This window comes from Rhynchophorus ferrugineus, unplaced genomic scaffold, assembly GCF_030347505.1.
Source record: "Rhynchophorus ferrugineus isolate W39M unplaced genomic scaffold, kcgeb_rfMv2 rfM4, whole genome shotgun sequence".
Classification (NCBI taxonomy): domain Eukaryota; kingdom Metazoa; phylum Arthropoda; class Insecta; order Coleoptera; family Curculionidae; genus Rhynchophorus; species Rhynchophorus ferrugineus.
Genome location: NW_027472583.1, coordinates 59,363,290 through 59,386,697, shown reverse-complemented (window position 1 = coordinate 59,386,697; position 23,408 = coordinate 59,363,290). Strand labels below are relative to the sequence as shown.

Below are 23,408 nucleotides of genomic sequence, written 5' to 3'. Positions count from 1 at the left end.
TACTACTGGAGAATTACCAAATATAGAAACTGATATTCGTTTTTAAAAAAGCTTAAAAAAACGTTATTTGATTTCCTATTTTTAATATATATTTCTATTAATGCCAAGAATTGTGCTGATATCTACCTATGAGCTAACAATATTGGATGATCCAATATGATGAAGCCATGTTATGAGAATTAGCAAATATGAAAAATTATATAGATAAGAAAAATCCTCGGATAAACTTGATAAAAATCAAGAAATAATATCAAAGTTCAATGTTAGAACATCACCAAACCTACCTGGACCACGGGACGATGATACCACTTCACCCTACAACAACCACTAGGAAACTGACCGTTGGCTAGAACTTGTGTCACTAGGAAATCGTCCCTGCTGGACGGTCATGTCTACGACGGGACTGGCAGGGGTACGTGGGGCCCATTGATTGTAGGAACGGAGGTTGTCATAGAGATTGACTTGGATACAAACAAATTGAGACCCGATTGATGGTCGAAGGTTTCCCCCTCATAACGCCCATGGAAAGGGGGTCGAATGGGCTCGAGGGGGTCGGTGGGTTCGGAGGTGGTCGTGGAATAGATAATGCAGCGACGGTTAACATTAAAAAATATTATTTTTATAATACAAATACTTCGGCGCTAGAAAAAATCATCAATTTTAACATAAAATTTAATATAAAATATTAAAACATTTTACAAAAATCCTCACCCCAAAACAAACTGTTAAAGGTCTGGAGAGTACGGCAAATCAAATTCTTCAACCACATCGAATCTTTATTAAAAACTCTTAAAAGAGGTGGCTTGCTTTGTTGCATAAAATATATAACATGAATAGTTATTGTTACAACTTGTTTTATAAACTACTAGTTTTCTAATTCAACATAAAAAAATATATGGCTGAGTTAGCAACGTTGTTATGTTTAATGAGCTGGAAATTATTACGAAATAGAAAAATACAGAAAACAATATAGTACAGTACAAAAGACATAAACCGTGACAGAAAAAACAAACCATGCCCAATTCCTCAAGCAGAACCAGCTAAATATCATATGATCGATCTCTATGGTAGGTTACATTGGAAACAACAAGTTAAACAAAAAGCAGAGCAGATCGGGCTCAAAATTAAGCAACTGTATTGGTTTGGTCGGAAGATACTCTCAACTCATATCGAAAATCAAAGAGATTGGTTTATCAGTCAATAATGTAATAAACTAGTAATCCAACGCTGTCAAAACAAAGTTCTACGAGTTGCCGTTATATTATAAAGAATTTAACAAAAGATTTTCGAGAAAGAAAGTTAGAAAGCACAGTAAAAGCTCAAAATAAATGCCTTATGCCTGAAATGGAAGTGAAGGGACTGGGGGACATATGGTTTCAGCAAGATGCAGCCACAGCACACACAGCTCGTGCAGCAATTCAATTATTGAGTAACGTTTTCATATGAAGACTAATTTCGCGAAGTATCGATTTAGCATGGCCGGTCAGATCTCCGGATTTAACAGCACCACACTTTTTCTTATGGGATTTTTTATAATCAATAGTTTATGTGAATAAGCTCCGAACTAATTCAACATCTTAAAGACAATATTCATCACGAAATTGAAGAAATTTGAGGCTAAATTGATGTTGCAGGACGTCATGAAAAATATCTTAAATAGAGCCAAAAGTTGCATAGCGAATCGCCGTAATGAGCTGGAAATTATTACGAAATAGAAAAATACAGAAAACAATATAGTACAGTACAAAAGACATAAACCGTGATAGAAAAAACAAACCATGCCCAATTCCTCAAGCAGAACCAGCTAAATATCTTATGATCGATCTCTATGGTAGGTTATATATTGGAAACAACAAGTTAAACAAAAAGCAGAGCAGATCAGACTCAAAATTAAGCAACTGTATTGGTTTGGTTGGAAGAATCAAAGAGATTGGTTTATCAGTCAATAATGTAATAAACTAGTAATCCAACGTTGCCAAAACAAAGTTCTACTAGTGCCGTTATATTATATAAGAATTTAGCAAAAGATTTTCGAGAAGAAAAAGTTAGAAGGCACAGTAGAAGCCCCAAATAAATGTTTATGTTTTATCAATAACATGACATAAATAAATAACACAAACGAAATATAATTGAAACGGCATAATAAATTAAAGCAAATTGGACTGGTGCCGATAACAAGCATACACTTTTAAATGTTTATCTTCCTTACTCATGTTTAAAATCGTTTACCGCTAGCCAAAACAAACATTCCTTTGTATATCAATTAGCACCGGGATAATAAGAGACCTTTCGTTTCAACATTCAGCGGAACTTGGGACACAAAAAACGTTCGTTCTGTGGCTTCATATTGTATGTTTGAAAAAAGAATAATAAACATCATGTACTTTTCTTGAAACCTGACAATATCGGAGCCCCCTTTATTAGTAGTAATAGTTTATTTATTCTTTGCTGATACTTACGAGAGAAGAACAGCATTTTATGTATCACATATGTTATGTTAAGTAAAACAGGTGACTCAACTGTACTAGTGAAAAAGGTCACCGAATTCGTTTTAACTTTATTGATATTTATTTCAAAAAACTACCTCTTAATTAGTATGATTGCATTTATTTCAATCCCTGAAATATAAAGCCCGTTCTCTTTGTGAAGCAATTCACGTGATTATTGTTTCCAAAATGTTTCACATTGTTCTTAAAATGAATGTAGTTTATTGACTGTTTCTACAAATACAAATACACCTTGATAAAATACAAGTGTGGTTGAAGACATGGCGTATTAAAACAAATCGATATCTACACATGTAACATTTACGCTGTCTAGAAGAACTTGCTCACCAGTGAATGTTAAAAATTGTTGACTTCCCCAAGCAGAGGATATCAAACATCAAACTGAGTATGCATCTAGACGGACGTCTAACCTGGAAAAGCGCAAGCTTGCTAAATGAAGACAACTGGGACTTAAACTATATCAACTTCTTAAACTATATCTGCTCCACATCGTTCTTAAAATGAATGTAGTTTATTGACTGTTTCTTATGTTCTATTAATTATCCTTAATTATATTACTACCTACAAATGCACCTTGGTAAAATACAACTGTGGTTGAAGACATGGCGTATTAAAGCAAATGAAACAAAATCTACACATGCAACATTTACGCTATGTAGAAGAACATGCCCACCATCCGATCTGGTTATAGGACTCATATAGAATTTTATAATAACATCTAGAATGTAACTAACTAATTAAGATGATATTTTACACAGGAAATAACTTAACGAAGCGATCTATTCTACATGTTATGAACATATTATATATCATAAAAATGATTATTGGCCACTAATCAGATCGTTGAACCACTAAGAGTGATAATAAAAAATATATTACTGAGACAATAAAAATGCTGACGTTACAAACTTTCAAAACAAACAAAACAAACTTACAAACAACAAATATTATTTCAGACATTTCTTAAATTCAAGCAGCATGTACGGAGAGTAGCTTCGAAAGAAAGAAGAGGGATTATCCCGCGAATGCCACTTTTCAAGTGAATATATTGACCGTTGACGAAATATTATTATGTATTGCTATAGTATACTGTACGATGCAAATTTTCTCACTGAAGTTAGGTAAACTACTTTATTGCAGTCTTCTAGTCTATTGCAGTGATTGCATTTTAGATGTCTCGAAATAATTATCCAAAGTTTCTTATGAAGTTAAATCTCTATTCGCTCTATGAGTATAGTTTCTATATATGTTTACTCTAACATGTCAATTGAAAAGTCCTCAGTCTGACACATAGATGGCGCTACTAGAATTAAATCCATTTCTTTTAGTTAGCACTAATCCTCAAAAGATGCGTGTATAAATTTGGCAGCTGTCGGATCATTAATTTGTGAATTATAGCATTTTGAGTGAAACAATTTTTGTTACTGTGAAACAATGGATAAAAAGGAATTTCGCGTGTTGATAAAATATGGCTTTTTGAAGGAAAAAAATACAGTTGAGGCAAAAACTTGGTTTGATGCCGAGTTTCCGGACACCGCCCTAAGGAAATAAACCATCAAGGATTGGTGTGCTAAGTTTAGACATGATGAAATGAGTACCCAAGATGGTGAATGCAGTGGACGCCCAAAAGAAGTTGTTACCGACGAAAACATTTAAAAAATCCACAAAATAATTTTGAGTGACCGTAAATTGAAATTGAATGAAATAGCACATACTCTAAACTTATCAACTGAACGTGTATATCATATCATTCACGAATATATAGAGACAGCTCTATGCAAAGTGGATGCCGCGCGAGCTCACTTTTGACCAAAAACAACGACGAGTTGATAATTCGGAGCAGTGTTTGAAGATGATCAAGGGTAATAAACATGAGCTTTTACGTCGATATGTGACAATGGATGAAACATGGCTCCATTTCACTCCGAAGTCCCGAAGTTCCGAAGTCCAATCGACAGTCATCCGAGTGGACTGCACCGATGAACCAGCTCCAAAGCTTGGAAAAACGCAACAGTCGGCTGGCAAGGTTATGGCGTCTGTATTTTAGGATGCGCATGGAATAATTTTCATTGGCTACCTTGAAAAAGGAAGGACCATCAATAGCGACTATTACGTAGCGTTATTGGACCGTTTGAAGGACGAAATCGCCGAAAAACGGCAGCAATTGAAGAAAAAGGAAGTGCTGCTTCACCAATCATCGTGACATGCATCGACAATGCATCGTGTCCCAAGTCACTGAAAACGGTGGCAAAAATCCATGAATTGACACTCTAAAGATATCAACTGAACGTGTACATCATATCTTCAACAAATATTTGGGTATGAGAAAACTCTGGGCAAAGTGGGTGCCGCACGAGCTTATTTTTGACCAAAAACAACGACGAGTTGATGATTCGGAGCAGTGTTCATACGACAATGCACTGTGTCACAAGTCAAATGGCAAAAATCATGGATTGGGCCTTAAATTGCTTCCTCGTCCACCGTATTCTCCAGATCTGGCCCCCAACAACCATCTCCTGTTCTCAGATCTCAAAAGAATGCTTGCTGAGAAGAAATTTTCGTCGAATGAAGAGGTGATCGCCGAAACTGAGGCTTATTTTGAAGCAAAGAACAAATCGTACTACAAAAATGGTATCGAAAAGTTGGAGGGTCGCTATAATCAGTGTATCGCTCTTGAAGGGATTTATGTTGAATAAAAAAAAATTTTGCCAAAAAAAATGTATTTTGCTACGGTAGGCTGGGGACGTTTCAACTGACTTGTTATAAGAGTTTTAAATAATCAATTTCCGATAATTTTCAGACATAATCTACATAAACAACTACATTAAAACTGAACTATTACAATTTTTGTAAAATATTTTTCCCAATGTAATATATTTTTTATGCTCTTTTATTTGAATGAAAAATTGCTTTCGGGCTTTTATGACGAACGATATATATTAAACCGCAATAAATGTATTTTTTATCGGGAACACGGCCCATTTAATGCCACATTTCTGGTTTATAAATCTCGTCGTCGAACAGGTACTACCTTTTTTATGTTCCAGCATTTGCCGAAATAAAAACTAGTATTGATAAAGCTGATTTGATATACTATACCGGTGGTCTTCACGTCTCGAGAGGAATCATTATGATCCCATGTTGTAAAAAATTTAACGCTTGTAACAATATTTCATCTCTCTTCCGTAACACCCATTGTGTTTAAGAACTAGTTCGTCTTGATTGTTAAGTTAATATGTTTTATTAGGCGTTAATATATTTCAATCCATTTTGTTATAGAATTATCTTTAAGAAATATATTATGTGCTTCATACGATCATTTTTCACTGTAAAATTGCATTCATTGAGAAGGAATTTTTTTTACCCGTCTGGCAACATGGTGATACCGTGTCGCAAGAACGGTTACATTTCGGCACTTTTTCAGCATTTCCAAACCATGTGTCAACCAAAACCATATTGCATCGATTTGAACAAGTAATACTAAGAAGCTTCAATGTCTGGTGAGTATAGTGAACGCGACAGAAGTCTTAAGAGATGTGGCCGTTTTCAAACTGTGTGGTTTAATAAAGCACCCCTGAATATTTGTATGACAAATCTCAAACGAAAATATTTACCCCACCCGTCGCTTTTACCAAACATTGTTCCTATTGACAATCACATGCCAGATGAGTTTAGTTTGTTTTCTACTACATAAAAATCCACAGTAACGTTTTGTGTCGTCGTTCAAGAGGTCGTCTAAAGATGAGACGACTAAATAAAATAGTATTTTTGAATAAATTCGCAGTTTTAAACATCATCATATTTCATAACTTGTATAGACTAACTGTTTATCTTCCATCCTAGTAGATTAATTCCAAAAAAATCATAAAAAGCTTGAAAATCTGTAACAAACACAAAATGTGGTTTGGAGTATCACCAATTAAATGATGGAGTTTTAATTAAAGCCCTTGGCATCTTGTTAGAGTAAATAACTCCTTCATTCTCTATCTTTTATAAGCATTTCACAAGACAATTGAAAAGTCCGGCCTACCATAGTAAAACACATTTTTTTGGCAAAATTATTATTTTTGTAGTACAATTTGTCCTTTGCTTCAAAATAGGCCTCAGTTCCCAGCGAGCATTCTTTTGAGACCTGAGAACAGGAAATAGTCGCGGGGGGCAGATCTGGAGAATACGGTGGATGAGAAAGCAATTCGAAGCTCAATTATGGATTATTGACATGGTGCATTGTCTTGGTGAAGCACCACTTTCTTTTTCTTCAAATACGACCGTTTTCGGTCCAATAACGCCAAGAAATAGTCGCTAGTGATGGTGCTTCTTCTTCAAGGTAGTCAATGAAAATTATTCCATGCGCATCCCATGTTTTCCCATTCTTTGGAGCGTATTCATCGTGTGCAGTCCACTCCATTGTCATCCATTGTCACACATCGACGCAACAACTCGGATTTACTACTCTTGATCATCTTCAAACAGTGCTCCGAATCATCAACTCGTCGTTGTACTCAGTTAAAAATGAGCACGCGCGGCGCCCACTTCGCATAGAGCTTTCTCACACCCTAATATTCGTGAATGATATGATGTTATACGCTCAGTTGATATCTTTAGAGTGTCTGCTATTTCATTCAGTTTCAATTTACGGTAAATCAAAATCATTTTATGTATTTTTTAAATGTTTTCGTCGGTAACACCCTGTTTTGGGCGTCCACTGCGTTCACTGTCTTCGGTGCTCATTTCACCACGTTTAAACTTAGCATATCAATCCTTGATGGTTGATTTTCCTGGGGCAGTGTCCGGAAACTCGGCATCAAGGCAAGTTTTTGCTTCAACTGTATTTTTTCTCTTCAAAAACCAATAATTTATCAACATGCAAAATTCCTTTTTATCCATCTTTTCGCAATAAGAAAAGTTGATTCATTCAAAATGTTATAATTCACAAACTAATGATTCGACAACTGTCAAATGTATATACGCATCTTTGGAGGCTTAGGGCTAACTAAAAACATATGGACTTAATTCTAGTAGCGCCATCTATGTGTCGGATCGGGGACTGTATTGTTAATGGAGGTGAGACGAAATCAAACAGTAGTTGTTTACATAGTGTGACCGTTATTTATTGATGTAATATAAAATGTGGAAAAATGCAAATAGATAAGCGGTGTTACTTGTACACGAGTCTTGGGCAGTCGATGGTGGCACGTCCAAACGGAACCCTGGTCAGTATCTGAATGAATGAAAGCACTCTTCAATCACCCTTCAAGTCGCGGAGTTACCAGATATTCGTTATCGTGTAGTAGTTGGCGCTACAGTCACCCCGGCTGTGTTCATCTGAGATTATATTTCTGGGTATTTTGTACACCGTTATTTCACGGTGTAAAATGCGACATGCCTCAACGTCGCTACAGCATAAAACAAAAAATCGGCGTAAAAATCGCCTCTTGATTATGAGTATAAAAAATAGAATAACAAACGTTGTGAAACAGAGGCATTTCATTTTGTTTTTTCACAAATGTTTGGAGCTATCATTATTTTTTATTTACACTTAATTTACTTATATTTTGAAAATATACAACTAGATCTGGAACAAATCTAGAACAATCTCTTTTTTATTATTTATTATAGAATGCTAATAAATTAACAATGATAAGCTTTTTGCTATTATCCTAATTTGCTATGATTTGAACATTTCAAAGTACTTATTATACAATAGATACCTTGGGAAACACTAGTTTCTGAAGATTTGTTGCTAAAGCACAAGCTTACTTATATGCTGAAAGGATTGAATATCTACCCAAAAACCAGTACATTTCTTTTTACTTCAGCTTTAGTTCTTCATATTTTTTCTGAACATGTGGCTTCCACCTGAAGTTAACATCAAGGGTAATTTCTATGTCCAGCCTTCTATTTTGGTAATAGCTGTTTTCAGTTCCGTGCTAGCTCTCGAAGAGAACGGTCGTGTCCGGTCCGCCGAACCTACCTGCGCTTCCGAGAATTACCCGAAACATTCCCTAAGACGGTCGACCCGTTATCACGTTTCACCAGTGCCTACGTAAAAAAAAAAAAGCGTCTGTAAGCGCCGAAAAGGCGTTTTTACAGACAAGGCAATGGCGTCATGTACGTCAGAGCCGACGTCGCCTCCTGAACATAATCCCAGTGTTTCAAATTCAAATGGACCATCTTCAGAAGACAGCCGAGAAGTGCTTATAACGGAATTGAGAAAACAGAACGAAGACCTGCGAAAGCAGATAGCTGACCTTAAAACGTTCGCAAAAGCCCAAACAGACGCCCTGAACAAACAGACGGAAAAGCTGGAAAAGAGCGAAAAGGCTTCCGAAGAGCTCAAGGAAGAAATAAAAACTCTCACAGCTACGATAACACAATTCATGAAGCATCAAAGAGATGCCATGGAAGTAAAGATTCCCGCTGCCATAGAAATTCAGTCCCAGACACCAGCTAAACCGACACAACACTTAGACCAAACTGAAGACTCAGAAGACGGTTTCACCTTGGTGGGAAAAAGGAAAAGAGGGCCCGTCACTCCACCTCAGGAAAGCCAGCTGCCGAAGGCCGGCAACAAGGGAAAACAGGCTCCCAAATCACAACCCAATCCGGTAGCCAAGCCAGCCACTAAATCTACCCAATCGAAAGCCAAGGCTAACGTACAGCCTTCGATTACAAAATTTGCCACCAGACCAGTGCAAAACAAGCCGACCACCAAGACGGCCCCACAGCCAGTACCGAAACAAGTTACCACAAGACCAACCCAAGACCAGCCTGCGCAGGTAAGTAGCCAGGTCACTAAACAAGTCTTAACCTCCACAGCAAAAACAGTGCCAACCGTTTCGGCGACTGTCTCTCAAAGTCCCCCAAAGGAAAAAATTCCGCCTATAGTGCTCCGTGATAAGAAGAGGTTCATGGAGCTCATTAGAATTACTAAGGCACAATCAATAGACATTATAACCCGAAATAAAAAGGACGGCATTTTCTTATTCGTCGCCACAAGCGACAATTACCGTAAACTTACTACCCTGCTCGAGGAAAGGAATTACCCTTACCATTCCTTCTGTCATCCGGAGGAGAGAGCATTCCGGGTAATAATAAAAAACATCCCAGAATCACTCTGCATTGACGAAGTACGTGAACTTCTCTTTGATCAAGGCTTCCATCCCAAATTTGTGCAAAGATGGAAATTAAAATCCGGGATAGAACTACCAATTGTTCAGGTAGTTGTCCCTCGCGAAGAGCGACAGATCATATATATGACCAAACTCGGCGTCATCACAGTGAAGGTCGAGGTCCAGAGAGGAAACGGCCAGCCAGTGCAGTGCTTCAACTGCCAGCTTTTCGGGCACTCCAGCTCATATTGCCGAGCCCCCCCACGGTGCGTCAAATGTGCCGGGCATCACGACACTAGATCCTGTACCAAAATCCCAGATGCACCTCCAAAGTGCAGCAACTGCGGTGAAACTCATACCGCAAACTTCAGCGGTTGCATCTGCCGTCCTGCTCCAAGAAAACCAAAAATTCCGACCGAAACCAGACCTCCACAAGGTTCTGCATGGAGTAACCAAGGTGGCAGAAAGCTAGCCCAAAAATTAGCCAGCGCTACCCAGCCTGCTCCAACTCAAACTCCTGCTCCAACCAATACACCGGACCTTAACTCCACAATGCAGGCGTTTACTGACCCGCAGGCTTTCCTACAAGTGATCGCCCTGGCTCACCAACTTGCTCGTCTTTTTCCAAATGTCGCCGCCTAAGCGGCAACACTTACCTGTCTCTATAACTTTCAGCAGCCTTTAACTCTTCGAAATGGCTGTTCCGAAATCTCTTATACTGATGACATGGAATGCAAATAGCTTACGCGGAAAGCAAGCGGAATTGGAGGACGTCATAACATTCTATGACGTCGACATCGTGCTCATCCAGGAAACTTTCCTGAAACCTTCGCATCGTCTCTCTTTCGAACACTTTTTTGTCTACAGAAGCGATAGAACTCCGGGTCGAGGCGGTGGAACCGCCATTCTCGTCAGAAAAGGAGTCAAACACGAGCTCCTTCCATCGTTATCAGTAAACAACTTCGAAACAACCTCCATTAAAATCGATATCCAAGAACGTCCCTTCGTGATTACATCCCTGTACAGGAAATCTTCTGCATTCAACTATGCCGAATACCGATCATTCGTCGAAGGAAAATTTCCGAAAATAATAGGTGGCGACTTCAACGCCCACCACCCCACCTGGGGGTGTTCCAGAGCGAATCCCGCAGGTAACGCCATCGTAGCTCTAAGTGCAGATCTGGGCTACGGTCTTGCCTTGCCAGATGAACCCACCCATCACCCTAGTACAGTCTCTCAAGGCGCAGCAAGAATCCTAGATTTCTTTATTCTTCAAGACGTAAATCGCGATTCCGAAGTTCGAGTCCTTGACGAACTAGACTCTGATCATCGTCCGATCCTTCTCAAACTCGGAAACTGCGCCACCACTCAAGTCCCACTAACAAGATTCAGGAAAAAAACCGACTGGAAAAACTACCAATCTCTTCTCCTGAAATCCGATCCAATTCCGAAAATTAACACACCAGAACACCTCGAGGAAGCCGTACTCAAGCTAACTCGCGATATTCAGTCTGCTCACGAATCTTCCACAGTCAAAATTTCATCACAACCCCAGCCGTGGAAAAACAATCTTCCCGCTTCTCTTAAACGTGAAATTCGCATCAAAAACGGTTTATGCAGATTAGCTCGATTCACCCTTGATGCTGCAGACAAAAGGGAGGCGAACAGAGCATGCAAGAGGGTAAGGGCGGCCGTCTCGACTTGGCGAGCAATGAAATGGAACTCATTTCTCGCGGACCAAAGGCTGGATGGCCCCCCTTCCTTCTGGCGTGTCTCCAAATGCCTCGTGGGGAAGACGCACAATGTCATCCCTCCCCTGAAGTCAGCGGTTACAGGAAATTTTGCAGTCACTGACCAAGAAAAAGTCGAGCTCCTTGCAGAGACCTACGAAGCTCAAATGAAATGCCTCCCACCCGCACAGAACACTAAAACTAAAGACATTGACACTGTCATCAACGAATCCAACTCCGTCAAAAGACCAGTAACCCCCGCCTTTCTTCTCAACCATTTTGTATCTCCAAAGTCTCTACAGACTATGATCGGCAAACTTCAAACCAAAAAATCTCCAGGTTTCGATGGAATATCGATTACCCAGTTAAAAAAGCTCCCGCATAAGCAACTCGCAGAACTGGCAAACATTATTAACTCCATCATGAGACTGCAACACTTCCCGGCGTCTTGGAAACACGCACATATAGCGGTTATACCCAAGAAAGGAGCAAAATCATCTCCATCTGATTACAGGCCTATCAGCCTTCTCAGCGCCATTTCGAAGCTTGCCGAGAGGGCAATACTCTACGCTCTCAACTCTTTCACAAAGGAAAACAACATCATTCCAGATGAACAATTCGGCTTTCGCGCTCACCACTCATCCGTCCATCAAGCTTCCCGTCTGGCTGCACACATCCATCATGCTCTTGACCAACGTAAAAAGCTTGGAGCAGTTCTTCTGGACCTAACCAAAGCCTTCGACAAGGTCTGGCACGACGGATTGTTCGCAAAGTGCGTGCGGTTAGGCCTCCCAGAAGACCTAACCGCTCTCATCAAGTCCTATCTCTCGGACAGATCTTTCCAGGTCAAGATCAGGGCGTCACTTTCCAGTCGTAAACAAATCGATGCTGGCGTACCTCAAGGTTCCCCGCTGGCCCCAGCCTTATTTAATCTCTTTATTTCAGATATGCCGAGAAAAGAGCATATTGACGTCGCCTTTTACGCTGACGACACTGCTTTCTTCACGGCCGCCAGGTTCGAAGTTACAATTCATGAGCGTTTACAGAAGCAGCTCGATCATGCGGTCAAGTGGTTCAAATTCTGGAGGTTGCAAATCAACCCCCTGAAAACCCAGGCCATCATTTTCCACAAGAAGCGTTACGCACTGCGCGTCTCGCAACTTAAGATCGACACCGCAATAATTCCATGGCTGGATAACGTCACGTACCTAGGTCTTCACTTCGACCGGCGGTTCGGTTGGCATTCCCAAATCCAGAAAGCAATCCAAAAAGGTTCGGGGATAGCAAACCTGCTATCTCCTCTGATCTGCCCTTCTAGCAGGCTTCCCATCTCCATCAAATGCTTATTTTACAAGATGTTAATTCGGTCCGTACTCCTCTACGGATCTAATGTCTACTTCAAGTTTGTTACACCCAACCAGGTCAAACGGCTTCAAGTTTTCCAAAATAAGCTCCTCAGGAGAATATTAAACGCTCCATGGTTTGTCAGAAATAATCAAATCCATAGGGAAACTGACACTCCAGAAATCAAGCACTTCATATCTCAATCATTCCACAAACAACAACTCAGCTCAAGTTCTTCTGAAAACGCGCTTGTTCGCGAGCTGGTCGACATGCTGGGAGCTTAGCACCGCGTCACCGCTAAGCTCTCCCCCTTTTCCAGGCTGAAACGACCTCATCCGTCGCTACAGTCATAACTTTTGCCCCCATACAACAGTACCCAGTTGTGTGTTAACTCAGGTTCGCGAATCAATAGAATCGCCGGGCCCTCGTGCCCAATAACGGCTGCCCGATCAGCGGGTGCCATATCCCCAAATTTAATGCAGTAGCAGTAGTGATCCACAGGGGTCAACTGTGAGGCGGTTTCGGTTTAGTGTATTGGTAAGCCCAGAGGCAGTCCCACATAACCCGGTCCAACTTGTCACTCCAGGGCAAGTCTCCGCGACCAGGTATGCGTCATGCATTCCACCGCCTGGTTTTTAGGCCAGAACAAAAAAAAAAAAAAAAAAAAAATAGCTGTTTATAACTTTTAGGCTGGTGCAATGTTATCTCCAATGGCTAGGATTACAGAGTCATCTGCAAATGTAGCAACGACATTTTCATTGAATGTTGGCAAGTCCCGAGGGTGTAACATAGAAATGACTGGTCCGAATACACTTCCCTCTGACACACCTACTTGTATTTTCCACAAGTCAGAATAGACATCTTCTTGTTTGATTCTGGAGAATAGATTAGTACATATGAGTCTAACATTTTTGAAAATTGGCGAAGGAGAGGCATTTTAAGGTTATACTTTAAATCCTCATGCAAAACTCTATTGAAACTCTATCGAAAGCTAGAGCAACGTCTAAAAATATTGGAGAACAAATTTTACATTCTTCTAGTGATTTTTCTGCGACATTAGTGATTCTGTGAACCTGATCAATTGTGGATTGTTGTTATTGAAACCAATTTTTCAGGTTTATAGGATTTTTAGATTAGGATTTTAGAACAGTCTGGATTCTATAATTAGAAATAAGTAAAACAGAAAGTTGTTTAAACCGATATTGAAAATGTATTTGATAAAATATGATCAGAAACTTCAGCAATCCGCCAAAATAAATTAAATACCAATCAGATCGAATTATGTCAGTATTCAGTGACCGACACCAAAAAAGCAAAAAATAATTACGCAATGTTATGTTACATCTTATTATGATGCCATTTTAAGTTTTCTCAAATATTTTCAGTTAGCCCATTATTCGAACAACATTTCAACCGATGAGACTTTCACTTAACGATATTCAAATATGCCAATTAGTAAGGTACCTGAAGTTGAGTAATGCTTTTTAATAAATTGTTATTCATACTAATATAAAAAATATACGAATTTGTTCATTAACATTTTAATCTTCTCAAACATGTTAGGAAATATTCTATTCAAAACAGACTTTAGAATAAGTCTAATTAAAAAAATATTACTTCAAATATTATGAAACATCATAATTAGTAGTACAGAAATTAATTAAATGTTTTCGTTGTTATTCTATACAATATTGGGCATTTAGCTTGTTCTGTATCCACTTCTATGTTAAATTAAATTATTAGAACATATGTAAATATAAAATTATTGGGGTTCAAATAAAATAGATTTTGTATGGAACTTGAAAAAATAATTATCTGAGATTTCTCATTAAGTTGTATGTCATTTGGCACATATCACATCCAAATTGCAGCTTTAACTTATCGATGTGTGGGAATGGATTGTCGATTGTCTTTTGTACGTTATTCGTAGTTACTTATTACGTTAACTTGCTAGTTTTTTCATCTATCTGATCCAGGTTCAAAGTAAGATACGTTTTTGAAGTTACCCATGAATTTATTATTATTATTATTAAATTTATATTTATTATTAACCCACTAACTTGTATAACTCTTTAGGGTCTATTGTTCTAATTATATACTTAAATACATATTATAATAATATAACGATATAGAGGATATGTGAAACTGCAAGAGTTATTTGATGAAGACCCAACCCAAACCTAAAACCAGTTGGGAGAAGCGTTAAATGTGGCCTAAGAAACGATTAGCGACCGATAACGAGCAATGGGGAAAATCCAAAAGATGAGACGATGGGTGCCACATGCTGCTTCAAAGGTATGATCGTAAGTCATTTCTGCATCGAATAGTGACGCGTGATAAAAAGGGGCGTTATGTTGAAAAATCTAAGCGCAAAAAGTTGGCCGATCGACTCCAAAACTAAATAGTTTTGGTCGCAAGACAATGCCCTGCATTTGATGGAACCAGAGTGGCATGGTGCATCACGAACTATTGAAACCTGGCAATTAATAGTGATCCCTACCGACAGCAAATGATCAATTTGACCCATGCATCAATCTAAAAACCACCAGAATAGGTCCGAAGAGACGGTCTTCTAAAGCAAAACCGGTCAAGAAAGTGCCGAAATCACTTGGATGGGACATATTATCGCACCCGCGGTATCATTCAGACCTGGCCCCGCCTGACTATCTATTTTTTACATCAACGGGACACGCACTTGCAGAGCAGCTCTGCCAATTTTGAAGAAAATGATTCAATGAATAGCTTTGGTCAAAGAACAAACAGTTTATTTTTGGGATGGCATCCATAAATTGCCTGAAAAATGGACAATATGTACAGAATCAAATACCCAAACTTTGGATAAATACATTTCTCCATTTTCTTAAAAAGTATGTAGTTTTTTTTTTTCGAAAAAAAAAAACCTGTAATGACTTTTCGGTAAGTATTATTCGAATCAATTCTGTTTATGTTTTTTTAATAGTTTGATTTGTCTGATTCTATTAAATATTCTGTACCATACTCTTCTAATTGTAAAATAATAATAATAACAACTTTTTTCACCTCTATTTTACGAAACTATTGTTTAATTAAACAGTGCCACGAATTTCGACCAAAACCGAATACATTTTTAATCCAACGGTGAATGTTATTTTTTATCCATTCTAACGATGCCAATTGACAAACGAACACGAATCCGACCCTGTCTATAACGCTAAAGTACGACACGAAGATGGATGAACAGAAAAAGGGCGATTTAGGGCCAACAATAGCCAACTGTTGAATTCCGTCCTGATACGAATCAAGTGGCGTAGCCGCTGGAATGTGGGTCACCCCTAATGAAATTGTTTATATCCGATGGAAAGCCGTTTCGATTTTACCTCACATCAAGACAAATGAATAGCAAACACAAAACAATAACAGCTGAAAATATTAGTTTAAAATAGCTACTAGACATACATGTACATGCTTTGTTAGAAAAACCCTGATAATAAAAAATGTATTTTATTCAAGGTTAATTATAAAAACATAATTGAAATATTTTAAAAATTTAAAAAAAGAAAAAAAAGTAATGGCCCATGGGGGGATCGAACCCGCGACCTTCGCGTTATTAGCACGACGCTCTAACCAACTGAGCTAATGGGCCTGATGTTCACTATGTACTTTTAGCTTGTGATATGGCATTCTTGAACTTACCATACACATTTTGTATATTTAATGTATATGCACTAACATTCGAAAATTTGAAAACATTACATAAAAATTCTAGAAGAAATCTTGGTTTAGAGCTTAGTGTACTTTGTCGCGTTCATTAACAGTTCATAAGATTATTGGATAAAATAGCAAAAAGGAAACAGATTTCTCTCGAACAGGTAATGCTGTTTGTACTGTGAGCTACGAAGGATGTTGTATGAGGCAAGTTTCATGTAAATGAATACATTTTACTCTTACTCGAAAATGAATTATAAGAGGAAATCAAGACTGAAGGATAAATATATTGTAAGGTTTTCGAAACGAAATCTAGCAAATTAAAAATAACTGAAAAAATGTAGTATGGAGGAATTATGAACTTATTACCATCTGTTGTAAATCCTGAATGTAAAATTAATTTATACGTCTGCTAATAAATATAAATATTTGTAAAATTGTTCGAGTAATACTATAATACGTAATAATTGATGTTTCTATATGATAAACATTTCTCAGTTTAATTTTATTACTATAGTTCTTCACTGGATTTTCATGTTCAACTATTCAAAAGTAATTACAGTTTATTTCTTAACCGACTTTGAAAAAGGAGGAGGTTCTACGTACGAGGTACGTTCAGCTGTATTTAAAAAAAAATTAATGTATGTTCGCCGATTTCTCCGTCAATTGTGGGCAGATTTTCAAAATATTCTTCTTCGAGGTGGTCCCATTAGAACCAAATCAGGAACTGATGAGGGGGGGGGGTTGGTGAAATCGATGGAAAAGCTCAAATTTCAAGGACACATACAAAGTTTTCACAGTTTTTTTTATGTAAAATAATCAGATATTTGTTTATAATGTTATTGCTGAACCGATGTGACGGAAAATCGGAAGTCGTTCAGTGCAAAAGCCATTCAGCAACTATACTATATTAGACATAGAATCATTGTTCCTTTATTCCTATTTTTCCTCATACGGGCTACACCTTTACTTGGCCTACCCTTTGTAATATTAAATAAAATAACTGCGTAATTTAAGGAGTAAATATCTAATACTTAAAAGAGAAAAACAAAATATTTTAACTAAAAAAATTGAACCGAATTCAAAACACAACTTCAAACTTACATTTTGAACATAAAAAAAAATTTAAAATAAAATATGTACATAATAATCTTTGTATAACTAAATAAAAATAAATAAAACCTTTATGTAACCTCTCTACTACATGTATTTTATATTCTACTATATACACACAATTTAGCTTAATACCTACCTAAACCTATTGATCTATTTGCAATATTATTTTAACTATTACCAACTGATAACTACGAAGTCGGTGCCAAACCCAAAATATACAAAAATAATAATATAATTTTGTGACATACAAAATATTAAATTACCAACAAAACAAATCTAAACTAATATAACTGTAGATTCGGCACCGATTTCAAAGTAGTCAGTTAGTAGTAGTTAAACTAATATTGTAAATGGATAAATAGGTTTAGATATGAATTAAGCCAAACTGTGTGTATGTAGTAGAATATAATATACGTGTAGTAGATGAGTTAAATAAGGGTTTTGTTTATTTTTATTTAGTTGTTACAAAGATTATTATGTACATATTATATTATAGATTCACATTTATTTGATTATCTGCAAACAGAGGAATTATATTAAACACACTTACATACAGTATAACGATGTCATTACATTGTAGTAGTCATACAGTTTTGCCGTGCATATGATGTGACCAACATAGAATAGTGTACTACGAGTTGCTAAAACTGATTGAAACATCAGCAATAGCGAGTAAAAGATGCAAAGTGATCCTCTTTCTAGACAATTCTCAACCACAAGTTTTTTTTTGATGGGAAATTTGGCCAGACATAGCGTCTTTTAATTACTACTTGTTCAGATGGATGCAGGATTTCGAAATACTGAAGAATGACTGAAGAAAATATATCGATGTTCGACGCTGTCAAACCATCAACATTCTTTCCACATGGTATTGTCAGAAAGATGGGAAAACATGGCAGAAAATCCTTAGATATTGTAGAAAATTGTATTGTTCTACAGAAAATACATTACATTGTATGTATTCTCAAAGAATCATTCATAGAATCATTGTTCCTTTATTCCTATTTTTCCTCATACGGGCTACACCTTTACTTGGCCTACCCTTTGTAATATTAAATAAAATAACTGCGTAATTTATTGGGTATTAAAAAAATTATTGGGTACTAAAAAAATTGAACCGACTCCAAACTTACATTTTGAACATAAAAAAAAATTAAAATAAAATATGTAGATAATAATCTTTGTATAACTAAATAAAAATAAATAAAACCTTTATGTAACCTCTCTACTACATGTATTTTATATTCTACTATATACACACAATTTAGCTTAATACCTACCTAAACCTATTGATCTATTTGCAATATTATTTTAACTATTACCAACTGATAACTATGAAGTCGGTGCCAAGTCCAAAATATACAAAAATAATAATATAATTTTGTGACATACAAAAAATTACATTACCAACAAAACAAATTTAAGCTAATATAACTGTTTGAGTTCGGCACCGACTTCAAATTAGTCAGTTGGTAGTAGTTAAACAAATATTGTAAATAGATAAATAGGTTTAGATATGAATTAAGCCAAATTGTCTGTATGTAGTAGAATATAAAATACGTGTAGTAGATGGGTTAAATAAGGGCTTTGTTTATTTTTATTTAGTTGTTACAAAGATTATATGTACTAATGATTATTATATGTACATATTATATTATAGATTCACATTTATTTGATTAACTGCAAACAGAGGAATTATATTAAACACACTTACATACAGTGTAACGATGTCATTACATTGTAGTATTCATACAGTTTTGCCGCGTGCATATGATGTGACCAGCATAGAATAGTGTACTACGAGTTGCTAAAACTGATTGAAACATCAGCAATAGCGAGTAAAAGATGCAAAGTGATCCTCTTTCTAGACAATTCTCAACCACAAGTTGTAATACTTTTGATGGGAAGTTTGGCCAGACATAGCGTCTTTTAATTACTACTTGTTCAGATGGATGCAGGATTTCGAAATACTGAAGAATGACTGAAGAAAATATATCGATGTTCGACGCTGTCAAACCATCAACATTCTTTCCACATGGTATTGTCAGAAAGATGGGAAAACATGGCAAAAAAATCCTTAGATATTGTAGAAAATTGTATTGTTCTACAGAAAATACATTACATTGTATGTATTGTCTCACCAGTCGGATCAATATCGAAACGACAATGGGGCAAAATATCACTTTAGGAATTAAAAAGGGATTTAACTAACATTATCTAATAATCCCTCTTCCCAATCAATTATTGACCGATACATCTGCAACAAAAGAAAAAGTACAACGCGGCCAACTAAACGTTATTATCATTCTATTCGCCGTTCCTAGCCCCGCATAAATTATTAACGCGGTCCCTTTTATCGATACGGGAACGAACCGAAGTCCACGCCCCTCTAACCGCCCACCGTCACCCCCCTTTAACCCCTTTCCACCCACCAGCCCCCCGTCGGGGTAGGCCCGCAACTTTTCTCGTATCGTGATGTGTCCTCTATGATTATAAGAAAAATACTTTGTAATATTGTCCGAGGTATTCGTGTCCATATCTGGTGCCGTCACAAAGAGCGGACGGGCCACCCCCGTGCATGTTTCATGAGACACGTAGTCGACGGACTCACTACCGGTGCAGATCTCACAATTATTAAAATAAGAGATGAAAAAGCGGCAATTATTAGTTCTGGTCGTTATTAGGGGGTTGCCGTTATTTTTACCGGTGGATGTGGATTGGCGTGCCGGGACTGGGGCGCCCGTTGAAATATTAACGACATCGGAGAAACAATGAATCGATAGCCGATGCCGAAGGTGAATTATTGAAGCTTATGATGAGCCTCGTTCGATTCCTTTGTTTCTACGAGTGGTTTACGTATGTTGTTTGTTTCTGAAAAGAGTCTTCAATATTTTTACGACTTTTCGGAGGGATTTTATCCGCCATCTTCAGGTCTTGCTTCCTTTTACTCTACGCTCCTTACTCTCTTCTCGTTACAGTTCAGCTCGTTATTTAATGAAGGAACTTCCAGTATTTTAACCATTCTGAAGGAGCTTAATATTATCATTGGCAGCAGAAATTTCGTTATGCCCAAGAAGTTGACAATCGATGCATAATCCGACAAAATCGACGCATCTCTCTGGACAGTAAAGAAACTCCAAAGGCTGGAAAAGAACAGCAGCAAGCCAGAAATGATGTTCGATTCCTCTTTTCTACGAGTGGTTTACTTATGTTGTTTGTTTCTGAAAAGAGTCTTCAATATTTTTACGACTCTTCGGCGGGATTTTATCCGCCATCTTCAGGTCTTGCTTCCTTTTACTCTACGCTCCCTACTCTCTTCTCGTTACAGTTCAGCTCGTGCAACGAAAAGTAAAATAAAAGGAAAGTGGTGATATATGAAGAGTTTAAAACATTACAACATTTAATTTAAATAAGGGGGAAATAGGCGTAGAGGCAATTTTTTGTTTTACACATCGATAGTATAACTACTCAAAAATATACTCTGAAAATTCCAAACTATTTATTAGTTATATATGCCTGGAGGGCGTACGTAGTACGGGGTGGTCTTGAAAGAATTCTTTGATTGAAATTGAATTAGTGATCTAGCGAAGATACTTATATTTTAAAATTAATTCAAACTTAACTTCCATAGCGTGTGTTTCATTTATAGAAAAAATGTTGTCGTATCCGCAACACAAGCAGGGTGGCCGTAGTACTAGACCTAGTAAAAAATCATTTCACGGAAATCGGTACTCAAATAACTGTACTGAAAATGAAAAGAAGAAGAAGAAAATAAATAAGATGAAAGTGAAAATAAAGAAAATGACGATTTTTCGAGAGATGATTTACTCGATAGATGTTTAGGAAAAATAAAAGCTTCAATTGAACAGCTTGTGCATTGCCTCCAAAACATTTGCATTTTGGTTTAAAAATAGATGAGATCTCGGTATATTTGGCTGCATGCTTATTTAATGAAGGAACTTCCAGTATTTTAACCATTCTGAAGGAGCTTAATATTATCATTGGCAGCAGAAGCTTCATTATGCCCAAGAAGTTGACAATCGACGCATAATCCGACAAAATCGACGCATCTCTCTGGACAGTAAAGAAACTCAAGTTCGAAAAGAACAGTAGCAAGCCGGAAATGATGCATATAAAGCTGATGTAACACTGCAATATGGTGCTGGAATAGCTGATTAATTAGTAAGTTGTATAAATTAATTAAATACTGCATTTTATAGTCATTCGAGAAGATATTATAGGATAACAAATAGAATTAGAAGCATTGCAGCGGTTTATTACAAGATATGGTGTGCCTAGTGTACCTAACAGAAATGTTGCAAGAGCTATCATTACTGTTTACCATTTAAAATTTATATTATCATACTATTCAGAAAAAAAAAATAGTAAAACCCAGTTATTATGGTATGTCGGATGATATTTCTATTGACAACCGAAGGGCACTTAGGTAAGGTAAATAAAGCTCTACAGATGATTCCTATTGCAAAATGGATCAAATGGAATCAATGGTGAGAATGACAAAAATGTATTCGATAAACAACCGAATTATCGCAGGTATTGAAACTTTACAGTGCAGTATTTAGTTTGATAGAACATATTTTGCTTGACAAGTTATAGGTAGGAAACATTACCAGTTAGTGAATGAATAAATGAGGAAAATAAAAACCGACATTATATTTGAAACAATTTGATATTTATAAATCGCACAGTATATTTCAGCGGCCGCTGAAGACACTCTAAAAGTTATTGCTCTTCAAATTCTTACCCCATAATGAATAAATACCATCGCTCGACATTTTCGAACCTTAGTAATGAAAACAACGACGAATTTGAACGAAACCCCTTTCTGAATACCCCTCGCCGTCTATATGTAGTCGAAAACCCGTCGGATTTTATTTTCTAAGGCGGAAGAAGCTGGATTAATTCCCGGGCTAAGCCGATGCCGTGATAAAATCCAATTTTGTGTTTGGGGGGCTGTTAACTTTTCCCAATAACATCGAATTATACGGTTTAAGACTACCAGACCGTTTCTAACCTGTCCCCGTTCATAATTTAGGATTAATTCGTTCATTTTTATTAGTAATTTTCAAAAACAAAGATCAGATTGTCAAGTTACTGTTAACAATTAATGTAACGTTCCTACGTCCAAACATCAGTACGTAAAGTGTAACAATTTTCTTGAGTACTAGTTAGACATGTTTTATACAACTTCTGTACTCTCTCGCCTAGTGACATCTACAGGAAACTTTATTTTAAAGTACCGATGAAGAAATAATCACCAAAATACTCTGAAACCATATATGACCCCTTCTTATTGTAAACGACTAATAAACATCACTACATAGTATAAAACAAAGTCGCCTTTTCTGTCCCTATATTCCTATGTGCGCTTAAATCTTTAAAACTACGCAACGGATTTTGATGCGGTTTTTTTCAATAGATAGAGTGATTCAAGAGGAAGGTTTATATGTATAATACATGCATAATATACTAAGGCAACATTGCTAATTTTAGAGGTTTCTAACGTGGTGTCGTAAATTAACCTATTTTTTTAGGTTTATTTAGCTATTAGCAAAAACGCTGCCTAACCCTACGAGGTAGATCAAATTAATGTACTACAGTATTGTACACCATAAAAAGGTCTACAAAAAAGTCCGCGATGGTATATGTTTATCTTTTAGGGATAACCCACATTAACCATTTTTATTGTTTACTTTTTACGTGAGAAAATGGCTTATTTACGAAGCTATTTTAAGCAATACGGCATTAATCCTTATCGAATTAACTACCTTAAATACAGTGTGCAATTAATATAGATCAATATGGTTCCTTACAGCATGTAAATTAAACAAATATTTTCGGAGATATTACAAATTTAAAATTTGCGTTTAAAAATGTGTAATGTAATAAAAATT

At 36.9% G+C, this 23,408-nt stretch overlaps 1 protein-coding gene and 1 non-coding gene across 6 annotated transcripts in view; both read right to left on the bottom strand.

The window, feature by feature from the left end:
• HnRNP-K (Heterogeneous nuclear ribonucleoprotein K) overlaps positions 1 to 23,408 on the bottom strand; it is a 287,517-nt gene that overhangs the window by 233,689 nt on the left and 30,420 nt on the right. The window contains exon 1 of one of the 5 annotated variants that reach the window (XM_076401603.1): positions 285 to 379. The exons of the other annotated variants lie outside the window; for them this stretch is intronic. The gene's annotated coding sequence lies outside the window, so the exon portion shown is untranslated. Of the gene's footprint in view, positions 1 to 284; positions 380 to 23,408 lie in introns of those variants that run through there. 5 annotated transcript variants of the gene reach the window in all.
• Positions 16,242 to 16,315, bottom strand: TRNAI-AAU (transfer RNA isoleucine (anticodon AAU)). Its single transcript has one exon. It is a non-coding gene; the product is annotated as a tRNA-Ile (tRNA).